Source organism: Hemicordylus capensis, chromosome 6 (assembly GCF_027244095.1).
Source record: "Hemicordylus capensis ecotype Gifberg chromosome 6, rHemCap1.1.pri, whole genome shotgun sequence".
Classification (NCBI taxonomy): Eukaryota; Metazoa; Chordata; class Lepidosauria; order Squamata; family Cordylidae; genus Hemicordylus; species Hemicordylus capensis.
In genome coordinates this window covers 113,683,004-113,709,047 of record NC_069662.1, presented here as the reverse complement: position 1 = coordinate 113,709,047, position 26,044 = coordinate 113,683,004, and the positions used below count along the sequence as shown (strand labels likewise).

The 26,044-nt window shown below is 41.6% G+C and overlaps 1 protein-coding gene across 9 annotated transcripts in view; it reads left to right on the top strand.

Moving 5' to 3' along the window:
- PLCL2 (phospholipase C like 2) overlaps positions 1 to 26,044 on the top strand; it is a 241,414-nt gene that overhangs the window by 34,913 nt on the left and 180,457 nt on the right. Inside the window, exon 1 of one of the 9 annotated variants that reach the window (XM_053261749.1) lies at positions 305 to 398. The exons of 7 other annotated variants lie outside the window; for them this stretch is intronic. The gene's annotated coding sequence lies outside the window, so the exon portion shown is untranslated. Of the gene's footprint in view, positions 1 to 304; positions 399 to 6,738; positions 6,840 to 26,044 lie in introns of those variants that run through there. One more of the 9 variants, XM_053261750.1, reaches the window with a different exon arrangement.

Genomic DNA, 26,044 nt, shown 5'->3' with positions numbered 1-26,044 from the left:
TAAATAATATGTAATCAATTAAAATAATCAAAGAAATGGCTACGCTACATTAAACACAACAAGCAAGTTTACGTAATTGTTATACTGTAGAGTTAGTATTTGTAGGTATTCCAGTTTAGGAAAGTTTGTGTGTCTTTTGACGATTAAAGATTCTGAAATTCTTCTGGAAATGATTTGTTATCTAGGATGTGAAAATGTTACATGAGATTTCATTATTACCCAGTTAAAGAAATCAAATTAAAATGATCATGCAATGTTAGCTATTGCTGAAGATGCATGGACAGCCATATCATTCTGTTGCCTAGCAACCAGGAGGTGAGGGAAGGTTGGCAATAGGAAGAAAGAGAAAGCTGGAAAACACTTAAGCTCAGGAATGGCAGTTTGACATTTCATTTAAGGTAGGTTTGTGGTGACTCCTTAATGACTGTTTGGTTCAGGTTGCTGGTGGTTTATGGAAGGGAACCTAACCTGTTTTGCAAAATGGTTAAGCTACCACAGCCAAGCTTGTTGTGACAGATCATGTTAGTTTCACATCTTCCTTTTCTGGAAATGCAGAAGAAAGTGTAAGGTTTTCTTTTCATTTGTTTAAAACCTTCACACAAACTGTATCCCATCTGTAATAACACAGTGCCAGTGTACAGTCAATAATCTGTAAACACAAGAACTATTGGTTGTTGTTTTTTAATGTAATTGCTTCTATTAAGACCACTAAAGGCACAATTTCATAGCCATGATTGTTGAGTTACAGAAGTACTTTGTTCTGTGACAAGGACATCTGAGTGGATAACAGAACACTCTTACTGAAAACAAGCAACAACAATAGCATTACTTGTAGCAGTGTGAAGATGATTTTTAAAAAAAATAACTTTAACTGATGTGTAAATAAAAGCAAACCAATTTTAAAGCTGAGAAATAAACATGCACTTTTGTGATCGTATCAGAATGATCGGATTATACAAAAGAATTTGTTTATTTCCCATTACTTGTTACTCTCTGGCGTCCTGGAGCATCCTGGGTAGAAGCAGGAGGTTATTTCCCTCTTTTGCAAGAGATCTTTCTGCCTGCCCCTGAGAAAAGCTGGGCAACTGGAGATATTGCTAGAGAGGGTCTCTTGTCACGTGACTTTGGGCAGCAGTTTGAGGAAGCGCACGCACCTCAAATGGAGTTGAGACGGATATCTGAATTATTCAACTGCTAACTGGGCAAAGAGGCACCTTTTTATTGTGGTGATTCTCTTTATTTGGCAGGGGGAGAGTAACTGGCCCTATCCATCCCCAGCACAGTATCTCCAGTGACTGTTGCTGGTGTCTATCTTGTGTTTCTTTTTAGACTGTGAGCCCTTAGGGGACAGGGAGCCATTTTATTTTTATTCATTATTTCTCCATGTAAACTGCTCTGGAAACATTTATTGAAAAGTGGTATATAAATATTTGCTGCTGTTAAAATGGGGGTAGGTAACCTTGACTCTCCAGCTGCTCTTGAACTACAACTCCCATTATTTCCAGCCAACAATTTATTGTGGTCTGGTCTAAAACATGACTTGATATTTGATCATAAATAAATATATAACACAGTATCTGTTTTATTTAGTTTTATGCCCTGACATGTTCCATTGTGCTAAAGATCCTAATGAGGATCAGGCTTCTATTACACTTGCTGTACAAACATAGGAAAATAACAATCTTTCAGGATCAAGAAGTTAAGCTATAGCTGTATGCCTTGTTATCAGTATTAGTCTCTAAGCACATCCAGCTGGCTCTTCTTTCATTGAATTAGCTATTGATTCCAGAGACACAGAACAGGAAGTTCTGCTCCAGGCTAGCCAGTGTTGCTGCAAATCTCATCACTAATACTGATGATCCATTCTTACTTCTCCTTATTTCTGTTGTTCTCCTTATTTCTGTTGTTCCTCAGCTCAGCTGTTCTGCCCTACTTGCCATTGGTGAAAAGTAAATATATGAGCAGGTCTAACATACATGCCTTTACAGAGCCTCTGTGAAGCGTGCCATCCCCAAAAGTCCAACATGAGTTAGTCAGAGGTTACAATATTACATCCAGGCAGCAGCTTCCTCCAGCAACTGTAGTGCTAAACAGGAAGTAAGGGGAAAGGTATGGTGAAAGTCATCATGGTGTAGTGGTTAGAGTGCTGGACTAGCACTCAGGAGACCAGAGTTTAAATCCCTGTTCAGCCTGAAACTCACTGGGTGATTCTGGGGCAGTCACTTATCTCTCAGACTAACCTACCTTACGGAGTTGTTGAGAATAAACATAAACCACAAGTGTTTTCAAGCCCGTTTAAATAACAGGCACTAGTAGGGGAGAGTTCCGCCGCTCGCCTTCCTTTTCCTCCCACCCGGCGGGCTCTCTCCTCCATCTTTCCCTCCCTCCCTGCCCTTTCTCCAGAAACCCAGTCACCGGCCGGTCTCCGGACGGGCCATTGCCGGCCTCCGCGGCCGGGCCGGGCCCTTCGCAGTCGCCTCCGTGCCGCCGCCGGCCTCCGCTCCGTCCCCGGTCTCCATCTCCCCGGGCCGGTCTCCTATGGCCGAGGTGGTGGCTCTGCCGCCGCCTCGGTCAATTTTCCCCGCCGCCTCTTCCCCGGCTTCGCGGCAGCCGCTTCTGGCCTTTCCACGGCCGGGCAAAGCAACCAAGATGGCTGCCTGGTCCCTGTGTTTGTTTTTGTCTCGGCCGTACTGGGCATGCGCTCCGCGCATGCCCAGAACAGCCGAGGGAGGCATGGACACTTGCCTTGGTGTCCACGGACGGACACCAAGGCTTTTATTAGAGAGGATGGACACCACTCAGGGCTCTGTGAAGGAAAAGCAGGCTATACATGTAGAAATACATAAATTCATCTAGCCTGGGAACTGAGCACTAAAGTATGATTTGTATCTTATCATATGTATCTTACTAATTGCCTGGACTGGAAGGGATCAGCGCTCCTGTGTGGTCTGTAGATGTCCAACATGTTGATTTTGTGTGCTTGACACTCACTCACACACACACCCCACCTGTAAGCATCCCTGTTTGCAAAATAACCCATTTCACTACAAGAGGTTAAGATAAACAATTTAGCTGTGTGGTAAAAAAGTCAGTGAAACTGTCAAACAGAACCAGCTGAGATGGTGCTTATCATTTGACAAGACACTTTCAATTTATCATTGTTCATTGCAGATATCAAAGCAGTCTTTGATATCTGTTGTACACAACCAAGGTATATTGTTGTTTCAGTTACAATATACTAAATGTAGCTATACAAGCCACCCCACAATTTCCACCTCTTGTTCATCTGGGTACTTTGTTGTGCATTTGAGATGGACCTCCTTATTTTGACCATAGTCTGCACTGTAGAATTATTAGCCCTTGTTCTGAACTCTAGCTTTTCTAGATCTGTTCTCCAACCAAGCCCTTAAATATATCTCTTATTAACTTCCAAATTCCTTTGTTCTGCTCCTGATCACTGCAGCCACTATCATTTTATCAGATGCAACCTCATACTGTGTTGGTTTACTTGGAAGCAAATCCCATTGATTTACAAAATCTCAAGGGATTTACTTCCAAGTAAATACACATAGAGCGTACTATTCAACTGTACAGTTACTTCAGAGTAAGTTCCATTGAACCCGCTGGGGCCTGCTTCTGAGCAAATATGTCTAGAAGATTAATTACTGTTAGGCTGAGCATATTATCAGACATGCACAGTTTTGGTCCTGAACGTGTTTGTTTCCTAACCGCTGAGTTATTTGAGAAAAATCAATAATGTACACTAAAGAAAGGCTGACGCGGCCATAGATATTGCCTATTCTAATACTTCTTTATATATTGGAAAAATTAAGGTCACATTGTGGTTTCTGTTCCTTATACTTTCCACTGTGAACTCTGTATCACCGTGTTTGCAGAGTGAAGCTCTTCATTCAAGGTGATTGAGTTCAAACTAAGTTATTCATCTTACAGAAACTAGGGTTGCCATATTCTGGCTTTCCAAATCCAGATGCCACACAGTGGAGAAATGCTTGACTAAGAAGCAGAAGGTTGCTGGTTCGAATCCCTACTGGTACTATATTGGGCAGCAACAATGTAGGAAGATGCTGAAAGGCATCATCTCATACTACGTGGGAGGAGGCAATGGTAAACCCGTCCTATATTCTACCAAAGAAAGCCACAGGACACTGTGGGCACTAGGAGGCGAAATCGACTCAATGGCACATTTTACCTTTACTTTAATTTGCATATTATGTTAATTGGCTGGAAAATAATTTCTGAGCAGCATAGTGACTGCACGTTTTGTTCCATAACTCCACTTCTACAAGGGCTAGAGCTTAGCTTTTTAAAAAAATGAAATCTAGGAGAATCTGGGTGAGCTAAGTAAGCTGGGTGAGATGCTTAAAATCCGGGTTAAACCTGGAATTTTGGAGGACATGGCAACTCTAACAGAAACATAGCCAGACCTTTTAATTATTTTTTTCTAAAAGTAGCTTTAAAATAATGTTACAGTTGACACACTGACACACAGTAAATTTCATAAGGATTACCTATACAGATTGTTGAGTACAAAATGAAAAATTATAAATAGTGTGGAAAATTTGGCAAATGAAGAAGTGGAGGTGGGCATGTCTGCATGAGAACCGACTAAATACTCGTGGCTCAAATGGGCCGTAACCCAAAATTTGGCTTTTAAAAAGCCAAACCTGCCAACCTTGCCAGATCTTCACCACACTGCAAAGCTCAATTGTCTGATAATCCCAGAAAAAGATATCCTACCTAGCCAAACTTCTCAGTTTCAAAACAGCAAACACAAAACCAATACGATAACATAATTTTTAAAAGTCATAGGACAACCGAAATATAACCACTTTTTATCACATAGCAGTCTGAAGAGCATTAGAAAAAGAAGGTCTTCCCCAAAAGACATCGAATGAAGCAAATTTCTCTTGGAACAGGAAATCTCTTCAGTACAGAACACACTTATATATAGATGGGGCCAGACTATGACATGCTGAGACCCTAAGCTATGTCAAATGTAAGAGGCCCCCATAGAATTACAAAACAAGTCGGATGTCCTGCCCCAGAACATCACTCACTTCCTCTCACCATGCTGCTTATGGTTACAGCAGTGTTAATCTGAACAGGCAAATGCTGTTTGTAACTGTGATAGCTGGCGTTGGTCTAAACCGGCCCCTGGTCTAAGACAATTTAAATACAAGTTGTTCTCGTGAGAACTAATCTGCCTACTTACTTTTCACTATCTCTACAACTGGACTAAATTTGGTTCAAATTGAGGTCCACAAGTTAGATCTCTTATGCCTCAAAAGTTTGTGTCCACCATTTTGAATCAGGATGGATGACATCCTTACAAACTACACCATTAGGTATCTCTGTGTGTCACTCACTACAACTGTACCAAATTTGGTTCAAATTGGTTAGGCAGTTCACAAACTAATGTACTTGCACCTCAAATGTTCTTGTGTCTGCCATATTGGATTGAGGTGGATGACATCATCACAAACTATACTATTGGGGCATCATGTGTCCCTACAGCTGTACCTCATTTGGTTCAAATCAATTAGACAGTCCACAAGTTAGTGTACTTGTGCCTTAAATGTTCATGCATCTGCCATCTTGGATTGGGGTGGATGACATCATTGGGGTATCCCTAGGTGTCCCTACAGTTGTAGCAAATTTGGTTCAAATAGGTTAACTGGTTCACATTAGCCCACTTGTGTCTCAAAAGTTTACTCATCCACCATCTTGAATTGGGGTGGATAACATCATCACAAACTACACCATTAAGGTGTCCATGTGTGTCACTCACTACAGCTGTACCTAATTTGGTACACCAGTCTCTACTGCTAACACCAGTCTCTACTGCTTGCTGTTTGGTACTTTTACATTCATGATATGTAGTTATATGTACGTAGCAGTCTGAATTCTACTCTGGGTTTGCTTTATACTAGATCAGGATAAGCAGGACCCAGTCTCTAAACATGGAACTTTAGTTCTTCTGACTCAAGAATAGAGCTACCTGCAGATGTGAGTGAGTTTGGTGGGCATCAGTCTGATAAAAATTAAATATGTAAACTGTACCATGGCAGCCTTGACAGTAATTCTAGCCTGTGAAATTGCATAATATATTACATCATGATGCATGCTGAAAGCTTTCTGCCCAGATTGCTTAGAGTTTGGGGGGAAATCCCTGTTTGTGAGTGTTGCGTGAAGTAGGACTCAGCCAATATTGCTGTAATGTGGCTTCAGGTTCACCTGTATTTAATACTTCTTCCTTTCTTAACAATCATACTAATGAAAGTTTTTCTCCTTGGCCATGTAGCAGCTGCTGGGGGAGTGGGGCAGGAGCAAAGAGTTAACCACCCCCCCCACTGCTACTAATTCAGACTGGGCACCCATGCAACTGCTCTTTTAAATTTAAAAAACCAAGCAATCAGGCCCTAATCATGCCTATTTACCAGCAGGACTGAATAAACAATATGGGTCACCTCATAGGTTTATAATTGCAAGGTAAGGACTTGCAGCTGTAAAACAGGTACCTTCCCTGATTCTACACTTAAAATGTAAATGAAGTTACACTTAAATTACACTTAAAGTATAATTTTCTTTACACTTTGGATCAATTCACCTCCATGTTTCTGTTGTAGCAAACAATAATAGCAAAAAAGCAACTCTATATGTCATTCCACATACATCACAACTAGAACCCTGGATGGGCAGTTGCTAGGCAACTGGAAATGCTTCTTCCCTCTTTCCCATCACTTGCCATGACACTTCTAACGCAGGAGTCTTTCACGTCTTGGTGGATCAGTGGTCGTGGGGAAAGTGTGAACACCAAGGTAACTACTTTTTTAGGTAACCACTTAAAGGGGTAGCTGTGTTAGTCTGTTAGCAGACGGCTAACTGTGTTAGTCTCTAGCAGCAAAAACAAGAAAAGAATCTTCTGACAGGGATGCCAAATAGCAGGAATGTGAGAGGTCTAGTTTTTTGACATATATATAGGATCTTTATTTATTTAGGAAATTTATACCCCAACATTCCCCTAAAACAGCGCTCAAGATGACTTCCTAAAACTGAAATTGATGGGCCACTGTGCGAAACAGGATGCTGGACTAGATGGGCCTTGGGCCTGATCCAGCAGGGCTGTTCTTATGTTCTTATGAAACCAACAATACAAAGAACATCTTTAAAATGGCAGCTAAATATCTATAGAACAATCACTATATATCTTGGGCTTTCAGAGATATGGAGGCAGGGGTGTATCTAGGGTAGGGCAGGCAGGGCACGTGCCCCAGGCGCCACTTGAAGGGGGCGCCATTTTATAAAAACATTTTTTTAAAAAAAATGGCTGCCCAAAACAAAATGGCCACTGTGCATGCTCATATGGCCTCTGTGAGGCCCTAGGTCATGCCAGGCTTTGCAGAGGCCATTAGAGCATGCACGGTGGCCATTTTGTTTTCAGTGGCCTTTTTTTAAAAAAGATTATTTTTAAAAATGGCCACTGCACATGCTCAAATGGTCCCTGCGAGGCCCTAGAGGCCAGCGGGGTGAGCGGGAACCTTTGCAACCCTCCCAGCCTTTAGGAAGCCCCCCAAAGGGGCTATGGGTAAAATAATAATAATAATAATAATAATAATAATAATATAAGACACTGTACACATATTCAGATTGGCACTATGTACAGAGAATCAGGGCTTGTGAATACTGAGCTGACGCTTATGAGCTAGGATTGTATTCATTTGCTCTTACTTTGCTTCTTGTGATAAGTGAGTTAAATGTGATGTCTTGCTAATATGGCTATTAATGGTGAGTTTGTCTTTGAATCAGTGTGAAATCCTTAATATTAAGGCCCACTGGGAGTTTCTTGCTCTCTTTCTCTCATTTTAACTGTCTTTCTGAAATACTAGAATACTGTATATTCCAAGCAGTGACACAGTTTACTCTGCATATCTTTTAATTATTTACAGAGTATCTGGGAAAAGTCAAATTCTCCATTGATTTTTAAAACTTATGTAATGGTGATGCTACAATGCATAGTAGAGAATTAGACAGGCACTTCTGTTTAGTTTTCCAAGTACACCTCCACATATTATTTGGGTATTTCATGAGCCCCAGCATACTGAAATTTGTAGTTTCCCAGCATTTTTTGGTCTGGCTAAGTCCACTGCTAAATAGTTTTTGAAATATTAAAAGATTAACGAGCTTGACTTGTATTTTTGAGCTGATATTATGGTAAAGTTATCTGAAAGATGGGTGTCAGATGTTTGGACAGGGGGCGCAATTTCAGTGTTTGCCCTAGGCGCTATTTTCCCTAGATACGCTTCTGTATGGAGGTTAGGTGTCCTACCTAGGTTGGTTTGGTGCTCTGCATCCATTATGAGCTGTTTAAGTGTCCTGGCCTACCCAGGGAAAGTAGTTGGGGGCAGGGGGAAAGAGCCCAAGTGCTGTCAGTTTTGCCAACAGGGTTCACTTCCAGGTGGATTGGTATCCATCCTCAGAGGAGCCAAGATGGCGGCCAGTTAACAACTCAATTCACAAGCTCCTGCCCCAACCTGGGCTTTACCCCCCATCCTTGGGCATGCTTCTCAGGGGCTTGCCTCCCGCTAGGGGAAGAAAAGAACTCACAAACTCTGCCAGCAAGAGCCCTGCCGATGACAGTGGAAGTCGCTCAGGAAAGCAGAAGCAAATGAAAATTGATACCTTCATCTCCCCCATGGAGGGGGCAGCAGAGAGAGCTGCAAGCACTGTGAGTACCAAGAGCAGATCCATGGTTCTGGGCACAGAATCTCCCTCCCCTTCAGCCAAGGAGGCCTCTTCATGCAAGCCAGCATCTCGGAAGGCAATTTTAAATAAAACTGCTCCGAAGCTTTCTCATCAGAGGGTCAATCAGGAAAGTTCCTCAGTACAGGGAGATGGGTTCCATAGCTCCCAGCCACACCCCTCACCCCTCATTTGACCTCCTCACTCAGCAGCTCAGTGATACCTGTTTAATTTCAGCTGAATCTTTAATAATGATTCTAGGCCATTTGAACATCATTGCAGAAAAAGTGAACAGTTTAATGCAGGTTTTTGACCAATTCATCATAAAGAACCAACTACCGTAGGAGTTAACAAATACAGTTGCCATCAGCTACTCCTGACCAGCCCCTCCCCTTGCATCTGTCTCATTCCCCATACATAAGATGCCACCAGGGCTCTCAAGAATCAACAGTCAGCCAAACTAGTCCAAACTATCAACTAGCCCAGTGATTCTCAAACTTGGGTCCTCAGGTGTTATTGGACTTCAACTCCCATAATCCCCAACCAAAGGCCACTGAGGCTGGGGATTATGGGAGTTGAAGTCCAATAACACCTGAGGACCCAAGTTTGAGAATCCCTGAACTAGCCAAACAACTCAACTAGTCCTTGAATTTCCCAGAAATGATTATCACAAATCGACTAGCCGCTAGGCGATTATTGGTTAGCTGTCCTGTCTCTCAAACTCTCAGGCAGAAACTATTGGATTAGTTGCATACTATTATCTCTCCTCAAGACTGAACATGAAAAGGTTCTTTCTAACCTTTAAAAATGCAGTAATGGTCTCAAAATTAATGTGCTTGACACAATGCCTGCACTTTTACATTTTGGCAAAAAGGGTTTTCCTTTTTCACTTAGAAGACACTTAGCAGTCTCATCTCCAGCCAAGAGATTAACAGCTCATCTGCCAAAGTATATAACCCCAATCACAATAAATTTTGCCAGTCATGACAAGCCTCAACTAACTAACTCCACAGAGCCGTAGCCTCACATTCCCATCCAAGATTAACTGCCTAGGTCGACCTGGTGCTCATTGTCCATTATCCTCTGTTTGATGACTGCTATTGCCTGGTCACAGTCCATAGCAAGTAGGATAGCGCGGGGAGCAGGGGTGGGCCTCCCTCCTGTCAGAGGTTCCCGCACCACAAGACGTACACCACAGAGTGGTCCTTGCTACTGACACACACTTTGACAGTATCACTGCTCTCCTCGCCCCAGAATGATATCCCACGCCATGGGACTCCTGGTTCCTCCCCATGGTGCCCCCTCGTCCAACTCCAGGGCTGATCACTTTTACTATGGAAGAGCCGATTCACACAAGCCCCTCCTTGGCATCCAATGAGAATGCAGTGCAGAGCCACTCAGCAGCCTCCCTGTCTCCAACATCCCTTCATCAAGAGGCCCAGTTGCATAGTCCCACCCAGTGGAAGCACCCACTGCTTTGCAGGGTCTGTGTACTGGTGTAACTTAGGTTAGTGATCCTCATCTCAAGAACAATAGTGAGTTGAACACCCAAAGCAGCCTACCTGAGCCAGTGAGCACTCAGGACTTATATAACCCCAATCACAATAAATTTTGCCAGTCATGACAAGCCTCAACTAACTAATTCCGCAGAGACGGCTAAATTGTAGCCTCACATTCCCATCCAAGATTAACTGCTCCAGCTAAAAAGTGCATTTTCAGCATCCATTTGGGGTGGTGGTGGTATCTCTATCAGGTTGGTCTGGGTGCACGTGGCTAAAGCATGACTTGATTTTGGAGTTGAGGAGCTGGAGAGTCTTGAAATTGCATGTGATGGCTGAATTTCCATATCCTGTTCCAGATCCAGATCAAGGTCTGAGACTAAGCATGACACCCATTTAAATCCCAACTGCAGTTGCCACTGGCACATCTAGTGGCTACTCAGTACAGTTCTTCTCTGTTGCCACCCAGAAGCTTTGGAATGTGCTCCCAGTTGAAAAAAGAACCTCATCCTCTCTGATAGCTTTTAGAAAAACTCTTAAGATACACTTATTCATCCAAGCTTTTAATTAGATTTGTAAATTATGAAATTGTTTTTAAACTGGTTTGACTTTTATGTTATGTTTGTTGTAAACCTCACAGAGATGTGAGTTTGGGGCAGTATACAAATAAATTAAATAAGTAATAAGTGGCCCTTGCTGAAAGGACGGTTGTAAATGTTGGTTTTTTTTTAACCTTATAAATATGCTTTTAAAAACTGCAGGGAAAGCAGCTCTCAAGGTGGAGAGGGGGAAACTGATCATCTCCTCACCCAAGAAGCTGTCACAGAATGGTTGAATAGTTGGCAGCTGGGGAGGGCTTATCTCCCAAGTTCTCTCCCTTCAGCATTTTAGCCATGCCTCTGTGAGGGCTTCAGGGGCTGCCTTTGAATCAGAAGAAGCAATCCAAAGAAGGTACTCTGGCTTCTTCTCTCCTGAATCATGTTAAACTTCTGATGTGTGTGCACACACCTAAAGTTCATTGTAAACAAGAGACAGAAGTGCCACTGCTTTTCCTCTTGTGTTCATTGCATTATTCTGGTGCAACTATTTTGGGGGATTTCATGCATGCAGATTGCAACAATGCACTTTAGTGCTGCCTTCTGTTCAGGGACTGTTTCAGCAGTCCTTCCCCCACCATCTTCTGCTGTGGAGCACAGTTAAAGTCTTGTTTGAAAAAGGTTGTTTCACTGGGCATCACAGGCAGCAGAAACATGTCAGTTGTTTAGGAAGGGTGTGTCTATATTTCCAGTTATGAGAATATATATTTGTGTATATATTTGATAGCTTCTGAAACTTTTACACAATGTTTCTTGTTCACATCTGATTAAATATTTTTGGCACTTGCTGACTGTTCTGCTCCACAAGTACTTTGAACCAAAGAATTACCCTTCTACTCAGTATTGACTCACAGAATACAGACATTGCTAGGGTCCCTTTAGGAGTCTTGAGTTCAGGCAGGTTCAGCATTAGAAGCATCTATAGTAGAATTCTCACATTCTCAAAGTGCAGGAATTAAGAGTGAGGAGAAGCTTATATTATGCCAGGAAATATGTAGAACATCTCAAGAATACAATACAATGATATTGGGTCAAAAGGGCAGGAACAGGTATGTAAGGGAGCAGAGTTGGCACAAGGATTTTGGTGCCCTAGGTTAAATATGACTTTGGTGTCCCCCCTCCCCCCCACACTCGGTATAGAGAATGTTCAGATGTATACAATGGCATACATTTTGGTATAAAACGTTTAGATGTATTTACTTGGCATTCTAAATGGACAATATCAAAATAAAGTTTTTTTTAATTTAAAAAAACCCAACATTTCCACAAATCCTAACATAATTAAACTGCCCAGTAGTTGATGCTTTAAGAAACTTTCTACTAAAAATTACGTATAAGTGGAAGTACATTAAAGATCCTGGCAAACTGACTATCCTACATCCAGTGCTTCGATTGTGCACTGATTTATCTAGAACTGTATTTTTTTTTAAAAAATATTTTCTTTTCACATCCAAAGCTGACAAATGTTGCTGACATACTTGGTACCTAATTCTGACAATCTAGAACCCTAACGATGACACATTACTTTAGCAGAAAATAGGGAAGTAATAATAAGATAATTAAATAGTAACAATCATCGTTCATTTTGTGATAACAGATACATGTATTTTGCAACAAAATGTGCATAGATAGATACTTAACAGTCAAAATAAGTAGATGTGTAGGAACTTGCAAACCATTGTTATCAATGATCTACTTATTCCAAAACATTTACTTTGCAAAATGTGTGCTTTGGAATTTAGAATGCATCAAGAAGAACATATAATTGTTTAGCATTAAATGCACTTGAATGTGTGCATTTTAAAAACTGTGCACTTTCCCACAGTTTAAGAGTAGTACATTTAAAGTTTTAACCATTTTGAGTTGTACATCGTGTTTCTGGTCAGCGCTATAAATAGTTGTATTTCAAGTTGCAACTGTGTTCTTTCTAAAGGAAGCCAAGAGTGTCAGTCTGTGTATGAGAGAGTGATTCCAAGCAATAAAGCTTGACAAAAGTATGCCTTTTACAGTGTTTCCGTTAACAGAAAGAAGATGTACAATGATCTACAAAATGCTACATCTTTAATTTTTATTTACATAAATTAGGGGGGACACATCTGTCTAAATGAGGGGGGGCTTCTGTCTAGTTTGGCACCCCTTAAAGCTTGACACCCTAGGCAACTGCCTATTTAACTTGAATGGTCAAGCCAGCAGGGAGGTGATGTGCTGATAACCATTTTGATGATGCGCTAACAAGGATAACAAGAAAGGAACTGAGGATTAAATAGCAGGTGGCCAACTTTCCACGGTTGCTGAAGTCACCTGATTAATTGCTCCAACAAACTCTCTTACAGCATGATCTATGATCAAGTGCAGTAGCTTGACTTGTGTGTGTTTGGTGATGTAGGGAATCTTTGTCAGGGATAAGATTTGAGTTCTATAATATCTTATAGGCACCAGTAAATGCAGTATATAATATATAACCAGTTAGTTTGTGGAAAGAATGAACTCCAGACGACTTGGCAGTGAAGCTCTTGAGAAGCTGAAAAAAGAGAGTAGGGTTTATTTTTTTCTTTCAGGTTTTCAGTGGGCCACTTGTGACTAGCAAGACTTGTTTATGGTTTCATATGCAAGATGGTGTAAACTATTTGCTACAAGAAGGACAAACTTTTCTTTCACAGAGTTTGTTTATTTTACAGTTGGAAAGATGTTTGAATGTTCAGCACCCAAATGATAGATGGGCGGAGGCAGAACCATCATGTCGTACTGTGATAAAGCACCAATTGACATTTCGTTTTGCTAAATTACAGAATTACTTTATGGACAGATGCTGCTAGTCTGTAGGTAGAGAAATAAATGACAATGGAAACACTGGAACATAATTTAGGTTTATGTTTACACTGAGAATATTTGCAGCATGTGTGGTGCACTGATGTTACATTACTTCAAATTCTAGTCCTCCTCTACTATGGGCCTATCTGCAGCCAAATGGGATGGCCAAATGCTGATGTGTAGAATTATCTGTCCCACTTCAGATGATGTATGTAGGAGATAACATTCTAAGACTTCCCTACATTAAATGTTCTCTGCAGACAGAAAATGAACACAGCAGGCAAAGAGATGGGCTAGAACCTTTCTCTGTGCTAGTTTTCTGTTTGCAGGGAGGAGGTGGTTATTTTTAGGGAAATCATTCAAAAACGGTATCCTTCAGCTGCAGTCTGAAGTAGTACAGTCCATTCTACTGCCTCAGAACTCACTAATTCTGCTGCATGTGTAGACCAGGTGCTAGTATATGTAAACGTGACAGCCTTTCAGACAAGGCCATGTGTTTGCTCTGTGATTGCTATTCACAGTTCCAGTAATTACCTGCAATTTTGTTAGGCATGCTCTGGAATTCCTTCCCTGTGCTATGTACAAATATCTTTCCAACTTCAAGCAATGGAATTAAGGATCAGAAACATTTTTCTGAGAAGTGTAATAGCTTTTGTCTGTGGCAAATGAACTGCATGAAATTCTACCCAGTAATCGGATCGCATCATCTATAGTTTTGGGAGTGTTACAGAGCACTTGATATCTTGCATGCAGTTTTGGAACCAAAGTAAAATATCATTCACTGAAAAGCTAAAGACAAGAGAGACCTTTACTTGTAGCTGGAAAAAGCATGCTTTTGCAATCAATTACTCTGAACTAACAGCTGCTATAACCTGCAGTTTGTTTACATATAGAGAATGTGAATCTGAAGATGGGGTGAGTTCTAGGGCATCTGTCAGCTGTTCTTGGGAAACAGAATGTTGCATTATATAGTTCTTCAGTTTGATCCCTCAAGGCAATTCTTACCTACCTGAAGCAGCTGAAATACAGACAATAATCTCCAAGCAAAATCTAGGGTTATTGGCTCCTTACTCTTGCATTTCAAGATTAGTGGTAACATAAACAATAGCAGAAGATTATTATCTCTGGGAGGTGGAGTTCACAGCTCTATACTGTATAAAAATAAAGTGACCTGTGACTGACTGCAGTGCAGACACTTATTGAAACACTTTACACCTTTGTCCATGTGGACAATGGGTTTATCTTGGGTAAACCAAGATAACAGCCTCCCAGTTTTCATTGTCAAGTTACAAATCAGCTTAGGGTTACTTATAATAATGTAAGTTCTGGAGCCCAACAAAATCACAGTAAGGCACCTTTCTCAAGCAGTTTGTATATATAATGTATAACTCCCTTAGTGTTAAAAATCATACTTGAATATGCATCATGGAAAACACATAATAAAAATCGTAAAGAAACAAACAAAAAAAACCCACTATCAGTTAAACACTTTAAAGCAGCAGTTGAATAAAACTAAAGTGGTAGAATAAGAGCACCACTGAAAAGATCCAGAAGTTTTATAAGCAAACTTCTTATAAAACTTTAAAACTTTAAGAAGTTTTAAAAGGTCTGTTTTCTGGACACGTCTAAAGGCAGTCAATGAAGGGACCAGGTGTACAGTTCTTGGGAGTCTATTCCACATTCTAGGCTTCACAACCAAAAGTTTGTTTCATCTAAAGTTTCCATATAATAGTTCCTGGATTTGGTATGAACTTCTTAGTTATTTTACTGGTAATTAAATATAAGGCCCAGGGACACATACCAGGCATTAATTCTTCTGCTTTTCTCAGCAGTTTAAATATTTATTCTTTCCTGTCAGCAACTGTTTGCATTCTGACTGCATTGATAGGCTAGTAAAATGGTTCTTACTCATGTTACCTTTGCACCAAGGAAAGGAAGATGCTGCGGTAAGGTGCTTTGCCAAGCAGCTTGGGTAACATCAGAAACTCTGGGCCATGTGGGAGCATCTCGCCTTGTAACTCCTTTCCACACAAGCATTGGAAGTTGGGACAATGCTGCCATGAATGGGAAGGAACCACAGAGTGAACAGTACCAGAAGGAGCTCTGTTGTAGCAGCTCCCACATCACAAAAGTTATGTGGGAAGGGACTCTGAATGAATGTTTCAGAGTAACAGGCCCACACAGAATTGGTTGCAAATTAATTGTTGTTATATTGGAAAGACAAGTATTGGAGGGCTAGTTGCAACAGGAGACAGGAATTGTTTGGACATTGGCAATCTTGTCTGTGATCCTGGTGTCTCCTGGCTGCCTTTCAATTTTTTTCTGGCAGCATCATTCTTGACTGATTTCCCTACTCCAGAATCCTCTTCTAATATGCAGAAGCAATGAGATGGTTGTAGAAGCATGAAGGAGAGATTTTAAAAATTAATACCTAAACTTGTAATACTGTTACAGGATGAAGCTTGATCGTATCTCCTCAAACCCACTTTGCATTGTTAACAGCAGCTTCCCAAAGTCTAAGGCGTACCTTGTGTCCTTTCCAGTAGAGGAGAAATGAATGACCATTTCCTTTTTTCTGCAAGCTTGCATACTTCTGTGCCTGCATTAATAATAATAATAATAATAATAAAATTTCTATACCGCCCTTCCAAATATGGCTCAGGGTGTTTTACACAGAGAAATAATACATAAATAAGATGGCTCCTTGTCCCCAAAGGGCTCACAATCTAAAAAGAAACACAAGATAGACACCAGCAACAGTCACTGGAGGTACTATGCTGGGGTTGAATAGGGCCAGTTACTCTCCCCCTGCTAAATAAAGAGAATCACCACGTTAAAAGGTGCCTCTTTGCCAAGTTAGCAGGGGTCATGGTCATAATATCATGGCTTAGAATATATAACTAGTTTTCAAATAGTAGATAGATAAGCCACTGGTGTTTACCAAATTAGCAATATTAGAACCAGTTATAGGTCATTAGAGAGTATTTCTAGAGTCAGTAGCAGCCAAGGGTGCCATTCTGACATAACTGCGGAATAGCTACAACTATAATTTAGAATTTAATTTCCATAAGAGGCCTGACTCTCTGAATGTACTCAATGGATCAGCATGTGCATTGGGGAGAGGTGAAAACAATAAGGGTGTGCACGAATAGATTTTTGTGATTTTATTTGAACTAGAATCAAATAGCAAAAAATCAAATTGATTCATCGAACCAGCTGGCTATTGGATTTAGAGTTTTTAAAAAATCACACACTTACCCATTTCTTTTGTGGGTTGGGTGGTAAGTAGCACCCATTGTGCCCTACTACCCAACCCACTTTGATGTCCCTAGGACCTACTTAAGGGGAATAGTGGGGTGTTACCCCATTATTCCTTATGACCAGAACAAACTGCACTCACAAAGTTCACACACAAGTTTTGCATTCCAATTTGCAATACGTTTTGCAACCCTGCCTTGAGAAACAATGCCGAAGCACACAGTAAAAGGGAATCTGACTCTCCCAACCCAGAACACACATTTTAAACACAGTCCAAAAATGGCAAAAAACAAACAAAAAACACTGGCCCAGAATCCACTACCAGCCACAGTGCCTGTGCTGCAGTAACTTCAGTGGCACAAGTAGCTCTCCCACAGTTATGACTCTATGGACTAACATTGCACTAGCTGCCACAGCAGCACCCTTAGCAGCCAGCAAGCATAGCCATAACCTCAGCTACAGCAATGTCTTCAGCCACATTTTAACTGAGTGAATACACCTTGCAAAGCAGATTATAGAGCAGACCAGAGCAGTGAGTGAAGCAAAGTTATTCTCAAGGCCAGACATGGAGCTCTAATCACAGTACTCCTGGATCCAGGCCTCACCCTGGTATCTCAGGTGGAGGCCATGGCCAGGAGTGCTTTCTATCAGCTTTGGCTGATTCGACAGCAGCACCCATTCCTTGAAGAAGATGACCTCAAAATTGTGGTGCATCAGCTGGTAACCTCCAAGCTTGACTGTTGCAATTCGCTCTATGTGGGGCCACCTTTGTACGTAATTCGGGAACTTCACTTAATTCACAATGTGGCAGCCAGATTGGTCTCTGGGGCAACCTGGAGAGACCATATTGTGCCTGTCTTGAAACAGTTACATTGGCTGCCGATACGTTTCCGGGCAAAATACAAAGTGCTGGTTATTACCTTTAAAGCCCTGAATGGCTCAGGTCCGAGTTATCTTAGAGAGCGCCTTCTTTTGCATGATCCCCACCACACGTTAAGGTCATCTGAGGAGGTTCATCTCTAGTTACCACCAGTTTGTCTGGTGGCGACTCAGAGGCGGGCCTTCTCTGTAACTGCTCCTGGGCTATGGAATGCACTCCTAGCAGAAATCCGTAATTTGAGTTCATTATTGTCTTTCAGGAGAGCCCTTAAAACCTGTTTGGCCTTCCAGGGTTTTTAAATTGTTGTAAACTGTTTTAAATTGTTTTAATGTTTGCCCTGGCTTTCCAGGGTTTTTAACTGTTTGAATATTTAATTAGTTTTATTCTGTTTTTATAGTTTGGATTTTCATTGTTAACTGGTTTTAATTGTTTTTATTTTGTTGTAAATCACCCGGAGCCATTTTTGGAAGGGCGGTATATAAATCGAATGAATGAATGAATGAAATGTTGTTGTTAACCGCCCAGAGATGAACGTTTGGGGCGATGTACAAATTTGACCAAAAGAAAAAGAAAGCTAACCAAGAAGCAAGGACATCTCAAGCCAATTAGAAGCCAGTGCCAGAAAGCCAATCAGCAATGGGGAGAAGCCCGCCAAAACGGCTGCATGAATCATGCAAATGGGCTTGTTCCGAGCTAGGGCTGATTTGATTCCACCTCAAATCAGCCCCTTCATTTAAGGGGTGATTCAATTCTCAGTTGAATACATGAATCACTCCCAGTTTGGCATGAATCCTCCACAATTACAAGTCTTACTTTTTATCATTGTGAGGAGTAGACAATATAATAGTCCTGAAACTTCAAAGTGTGTTTTTATTCAAGTGCCTTGTTAGCAGCATTGTATACTGAAATGGTATTATTTTTCCACTTTAATTCCATATAATTTTAGCATGGTTATCATGCTTCATTACTCCTACACTTATTTCCAATGTGGTCCAATGCATATGTCAGATATACACTAAGATTCCTAAAACTAGCACTAGCCTATGATAAACAACTAATTCTGACATGTAAGTTGAAATATTTTTTTTTCCTGGTATATACTTCTTGTCCTTTTTAACTTGAGAGGATCAAATTACTGTTTTGTTTTGTTCTGATAGGAAAGTTCTGACTCCTTTAAACTTGGCAACACAGAATAAATACCAGTTCCTTGACCCTCAAATAGCTTTGGGGTTTTCTCCAGAGAAAATATTAGCTGTATTAGAGGCTAAATAGTGGACAGTGAACCGAATATGGGCAGTGGAAGAAAATGGATAAAAATAGAATTCAAAGAAGGTGCAGAAAGTATATGTATGCTTGACTATGACTTGGCCTACTTCCCTCTCCCAGCCATATTCTGCAATCAGGATACTTGAAGAACAGGAATAGCTGATGATGGCACAGCACTGTTTGTGAGATTCCAAGATCACAGATTACCAGGGGATATGGGTAAAGCTGAGCAAGGGGGAGAGGCATGGAATGGCAGACTTGGAAGGAAAACTGAGAGTGTGTGCAGGAGGTCTTGAAAAGTTCTTGACAAGGGAAAAATACTATGCCATGGCTGTTGGAATGGGGAAAGTTGCAAGGGTTATGAGAAAGGAAGTTGGTTGCATGAACTGTTCTGTAGCCCTGGGGCATAGGGTGAGATGCTATTGTATAAGATGTTTCACCTCTTATTTTAATAAAAAGTAGTAGTGCTTGAACTACAGAGGATACAGTCATTCTGTAGTCATTTTGAGAGAGAGTTCGATAGATCACTGTGGCTTATAAGATAGTGTGTGCAGTTTCTTGCTGTTACCGATTGTTTCTTGCTCCTCCAGTGGCTGTTTGCTTTGGGAATCTCTGTTGAAAGGCAGTAAATATTTCTCATATTTGTATTCTCTCAGGCTGACTAAGCAGTATACATCACTTTGAAATGCTGTACTTTTTGTTGCTGTTGTTGAGTTAAGAACAGAAAGATCATGTCTGAGTAAAGGAGGGGGAAAGCCCTATATGTCCATAATGGCTACTCTGAATAATAGAACATTCAACAATATTTAGACCATTGGAGTGAAGTGCAGACCAAGAGGGAAGTTATGTCGTCTTAACAGATACTATATTTAGAGAACCTTCAGAGTAGCAATTTTAAAAATCCACTTTTTTAAAAAGATGGGAGCTTGTCCATCTGTCCCTTTTCTCTCTGTGTGTGTGCATGTTCTTTATATTGAATGATTTCAGACAGTGAGCTATGGCAAGACACAGAGGCTGCACTAGGACTGTGCAACCTGTGTGTCTTTGACTGTAAATGTTTTCCACACACAGTTCTGCAAATAAGATCTGGTCTAGTACATCACAGTGGCTGAAACAGAGTGTTTCAGCCACTGTGATGTACTAGACCAGATCTTATTTGTTGCTGTCAAAGCAATACTAAACAAAAAAAAGAAGATCCTGTATGAAAGTCAGCATGGAATCTGTAACACAAGAAGAATATTGTAGTAAAGCAGTTGCCTGTGTGCGTGTTAGTGTGAGAAATTGGCATTAGTGTGAAAATAAAGCAAAGCAAATAAAGAAACAAAGCAGTATTAGTAGTTCAGCCGACAAGACAATTAAAAGAGCTCTTTGAGTCCTGCTGGATCAGAGTAAAGGTCTGTCTGCATCCTGTTTCCTACAGTGACCAATCCATTTTTTCCAGGAAACCCACAATTTGGTTTATTTATTTATTCATTCATTCAATTCTTCTGCTGCCTTTCATAATGCACCCCAAGGCGGTTTACAAGAGTTAAAATACAATACAATTTCATCAAAATCATATTTAAAACCTTAACATCAGTTAAACAGTAAAGACCATACCACCCCCTCCCCCCACAAAACCCACCAACCATATAAAAGATAAACAGAAGCAGGAAAGCTGAGAAACCTGGCAGCCTCTAAGGCCGGCCAGGTCAACTTTGGTCCAGCTGCAGATGTTGGCCTACAACTCCCATAATCCCTGGCTATTTGCTACTGTGGCAGGTGATTATAGGAGTTGTAGTCCCAAAACAGCTGGGGGGGCTTAAGTTGAGCAGGCCTGCAGGGGTAAAAGCCTGAACAAATAAAAAGGTATTTAGTTGTTTTTTAAAAGCAGCCACAGATGTCAAAGAGCAGACTTTCACTGGGAAAAGATTCCAGAGCCTGGGCGCAGCAACAGAGAAAGCCCTGTCCCACATGTAGACAATTTAGCCTATTTCAGTGTCGGCACACGGGACAAAGCTCCCTCTGACAACCTTGTTGGGTAGGCAGAAATCCTTGGGAGCAGGGTACCCAGGGCCCAAACCATTAAGGGCTTTAAAAGCAGGGACGTATCTAGGGGTGGGGCAGACAGTCATGTGCCCCGGGTGCCACTTGAAGGCGGGTGCCTTTTTTTAAAATTAATTTTTTAAAAAAGGCCACCGAAAAGAAAAGGCCATGCCAGGCCTCGCAGAGGCCATTTGAGCATGCACGGTGGCCGTTTTGTTATCAGCGGTCATTTTGTTTTTAAAAATTTTTTTAAAAAATGGCCACCGCATATGCTCAAATGGTCCCTGCGAGGCCCTAAAGGCTAGCGGGGGGAGGGGGGACCTTTGCAGCCCCCCCCACAGCCTTTAGGAAGCCCCCCCAAAGGGGCTACAGGTAATTTTTTTTAAAAAAAATTAATATAATATAAGCCACTCTACATGTATTCAGTTTGGCACTATGTACAGAGAATCAGGGCTTGTGAATACTGAGCTGAAGCTTATGAGCTAGGATTGTATTCATTTGCTCTTACTTTGCTTCTTGTGATAAGTGAGTTAAATGTGATGTCTTAATAATATGGCTATTAATGGTGAGTTTGTCTTTGAATCAGTGTGAAATCCTTAGTATTAAGGCCCACTGGGAGTTTCTTGCTCTCTTTGATTTTAACTGTCTTTCTGAAATACTAGAATATATTTCAAGCAGTGACACAATTTACACTGCATATCCTTTAATTATTTTCAGAGTATCTGGGAAAAGTCAAATTCTCCATTTATTTTTTAAAACTTATGTAATAGTGATGCTACAATGCATAGTAGAGAATTAGACAGGCACTTCTGTTTAGTTTTCCAAGTACACCTCCACATAGTATTTGGGTATTTCATGAGCCCCAGCATACTGAAATTTGTAGATTTCCAGCATTTTTTGGTCTGGCTAAGTCCACTGCTAAATAGTTTTTGAAATATTAAAAGATTAAAGAGCTTGGCTTGTATTTTTGAGCTGATATTATGGCAAAGTTATATGAAAGATGGATGTCAGATGTTTGGACAGGGGGCGCAATTTCAGTGTTTGCCCTAGGCACTATTTTCCCTAGATACACCAAAAGTAATAACCAGCACCTTGGATTGGATCCAGAAACAAGTTGACAGCCAGTGCAGCTCTATCAACTGAATGTTTTCAGATATTTTTCAAGGGCAGCCCCACATTGCAGTAATCCAGCTGCGATGTAACTAATGCATGGTTAGCCATGGCCAGATCTGCCTTCTCGAGAAAGGGACGCATCTACTGTTTGTACCTATCTATAGCCACATTCTTGGTCAAACATTTTGTTTATCTTTTAAAATATCATTAATCAGATTGATTCCTGAACTGATTGATAAGTCATATTTTAATCTTGCAAATACAAGAACAATTCCCTTTAAAACAAAAGTACCAAGGCAGTTGGTTATGAAGCCTTTTTCTGCACTTGCCCCTCTGTCTGTAGCTGGTAGTAATATATAGCCTCTGAATATGGGGATTCCATATAATCTTCATGGCTTATAGACATGGATAGACAGCTAATAGCCAAGGGAAGCTGCTTCCTCAACTGAAGGAGCTGGTGTTCCCTGAGCACACAGATGTTCTCAGTGCTCTGAGTACAAGTGCTCTTGTACTCCGAAGTAAGTTCTGAGTCTCCAACCTCACAGTCTCCAACATCCCTTGGATGGGCAAGATAATTGAAAGGATGGTGGTTGATCAACCTCAGGCAGTTTTGAAAGATATTGATTATCTAGAGCCATTTCAAACTGGCTTTAGAGCAGGCTATGGGGTGGAGACAGCCGTGGTCATCCTGATGGATTATCTCTACCAGGGAATGGAAAGAGGGAATGTGACAGTTGGTTCTTTTGGACCTTTCTGCGGCTTTTGATACTGTCGACCATGGTATCCTTTGGAATCGTCTGGGGGATTTGGGAATAAGTGGCACAGACAGCTTTGCTGTGGTTCCTTTCCTATCTCTCTAGTAGATTCCAGATGGTGTTGCTCAGAGATAGTTGCTCTCTGAAACTAGAGCTATTGTATGGTGTCCTCCATCCTGTCTTTGATGCTTTTTAACATCTACATGAAACTGTTGGGCAGGACCACCAGGAGATAACAGCAGGATGTTATCAATATGCTGATGACACCCAAATCTATTTCTCCATGACATCATCATCAGGAACTAGCATAACTGCCCTAAATGCCTGCCTACAGGCAGTAATGGACTGGATGAGGAAAAATAAATTGAAGCTGAATTCAAGCAAGATGGAGGTATTCATGGTAAGGGGTCATACTTCGAGGGACGTGATAGATCTTCCTATGGCCAGGAGTGCTTTCTATCAACTTCAGTTGATACGAGAGCTGTGTCTGTTCCTTAAAGATGGTGATCTCAGAACTGTGGTGCATTCTCTGGTAACCTCTAGGCTTGACTACTGCAATGCTCTTTATGTGGGGCTGCCTTTGTATGTAGAGTTGGTTCAAAATGCAGTAGCTAGATTGGTCTCCAGGGTATCTCAGAGATACCATATTATGCAAGATTTAAAGCAATCACATTGTCTACCAATAGGTTTCCAGGTAAAATACCAAATGCTGATGATTACCTTTAAAGCCCTAAACGGTTTAGGACTGGGTTACCTAGGAGAGCGCCTTCTTCTGCATGATCCCCATCGTACATTGAGGTCATCAAGAGAGGTCCATCTCCATATGCCGCCCAATCATCTGGCAGTGACTTGGGAGCTGGACTTCTCTAGTCGCTCCTAGGTTGTGGAATGTGCTCCCTATAGACATTTGTGGTTTAACATCTTTGCCAGCCTTCAGAAAAGCCCTAAAGATACATTTTTTTCAGCCAGGCTTTTAGTAATCTCTGAATGTTTTAAATTTTTAAATTGCTATTTTTAGTAGTTTAATTTTATTTTGTTTTTCTTATGTGTGCTTTTTGTGAACTGCCTAGAACCTTTGGAGTCAGGCAGTATATACATTAATAAAATAAATAAAGTTGTCAACACTTTTGCCCATATTTCCATCCTACATTAAATAGTGGGGCGGGAAGCAATGGATCTGCCACTTTTATAAACGCATATACTTCTTTGTATCTACATGAGTAAATAATCTTGTGGTTTGAACTTAAGAGGCTGAAGACAAGAGCTGTCCTTGACTTTTATTGCTTTGAATGGATTACGATAGCAAACAGTAAAGTCACTTCCATTCATCCTACACATGTAGCATGCTGTGGTTATTGCTACAAGCTGAATATCTAAATCAGCTTAGATGTTGGTCTCTTGATTTATCTGAATGTAAATCAATGAGAATGCCAAGCAGTCAAACCTATAGAAACATTTGGTTCCCATTTAGCTTCATCAGTGTTTTCCAGTGCTTCAGTTCAGTTCCTCTTCAGACATTAATTGCAAAACATGTTTTTCTAACTGGTTCATAGCATCATAAAATTTTAAGGTTTGAAGGGATCTTGGAGGTCTTTGTCCAACTTCATGTAGGAAACTGCTGCAGGATCCATGACAGATAGTAGGGATATGCACGAACCATCCGACTGACAGTTCAGCGGCGGGGCTTGCCTTTAAGGGACCAGGAGGGTGCTCTTACCCCACCTCCCAATGTTTTCCCCACCGGCCCTGTCTCCAGAATTGGTGGCGCATGGCAGTCACATACCTCCTTGCCTCCCTGGTCAGCATCAAAACGGAAGTGTCTGGGTGTGTGTGTGTGTGCACACACACTCACTGGGCACTTCCAGTTTGATGCTGACCAGGATGGCAAGGAGGTACACTGCTGTCCTGTGCCCCTGATTTTGGAGACAGCACCGGCAGGGGAAATGCGGTGGTGGCAGAGGGGGAGGGAGAGCACCCTTGGGCTCCCTTAAAGTTCTCCCCAAGTGCTGAACTGGCAGAACACTGGACCGGTCCGGAGGTCCGGAAAAGGACTTCCAAACTGGTTCGTGCACATTCCTAACAGATAGTCACTCAGCCTCTGGCTGAAGAAAATCCTCTAGAGGATTGCCTTACACTATGTAAGACAGACTGTTCCACTGTTCAGAAGCTTCCATCATTAGAAAATTCTTCCTAATGTCTCGCCTAAATCTACTTCCTTGTAATTTCAACCTATTGCTACTAGTCTTGCCCTCAGGTTCAAGAGAGAACAAATTCACTCCTCCTCCTATGTGACAGCTAGGATGTACATGAGCTGGTTCGGCATCTCCTTTAGGAAGCGTTGAACTGGCTTCAGCGGTGGGGAAACTGGTTCAGTGGGGAGGGGAGTGGTTCCCTTAAGGAGCTGGTAAGCAGGTCCTTATCTACTCCGCCGCTTCCCTGGGTGCGGTGCTCGCCCTAGCAATGGCTGCCCAGGGCTGCAGCGCTGTTCCCTGCAGCTTGCGTGCATGGTATCAGCACACATATGGCGCCCACGTATGCAGGTAAGAGTGCACACTGCCATGTGCATGCAGATGCCGCATGTGCAGGCTGCAGGGAAGAGCACCACAGCACCACATGGCCATAGCTAGGGCGAGTGCTGTGCCCGGAAAAGCAGCGGGGTGGCAGTAGACCAGGTAAGGACCTATTTACTGGTTCCTTAAGGGAACCACTCCCTGCCCTGTCAGCCTGTGTACGAGCCAATGCATACCCCTAATGACAACCCTTCAGATATTTGAAGATGGCTGTTATATATTTTCTTTAGATTTACCCAGCTCCCTCAACTGTTTGTAGTAGGACTTACTCTCCAGACCCTGATTTGCTCACACATGCATGCAGGCTCCATATGTGCATCTATGTTCAGAATGACTCAGAGGAATTTAGCTCAAAACTGAATTTGCAAATGTGTATAACAGACTGCAGTCTGTACACAGGCAAATGCCAACATTAGATTACTCCAGAGGAATAACAGACTCAAAGGCAAAGCTCTTGAAACACAGAAATAAAGCAGAGGCACAATGTAATTGGTTGTATTTGGCAAACTTG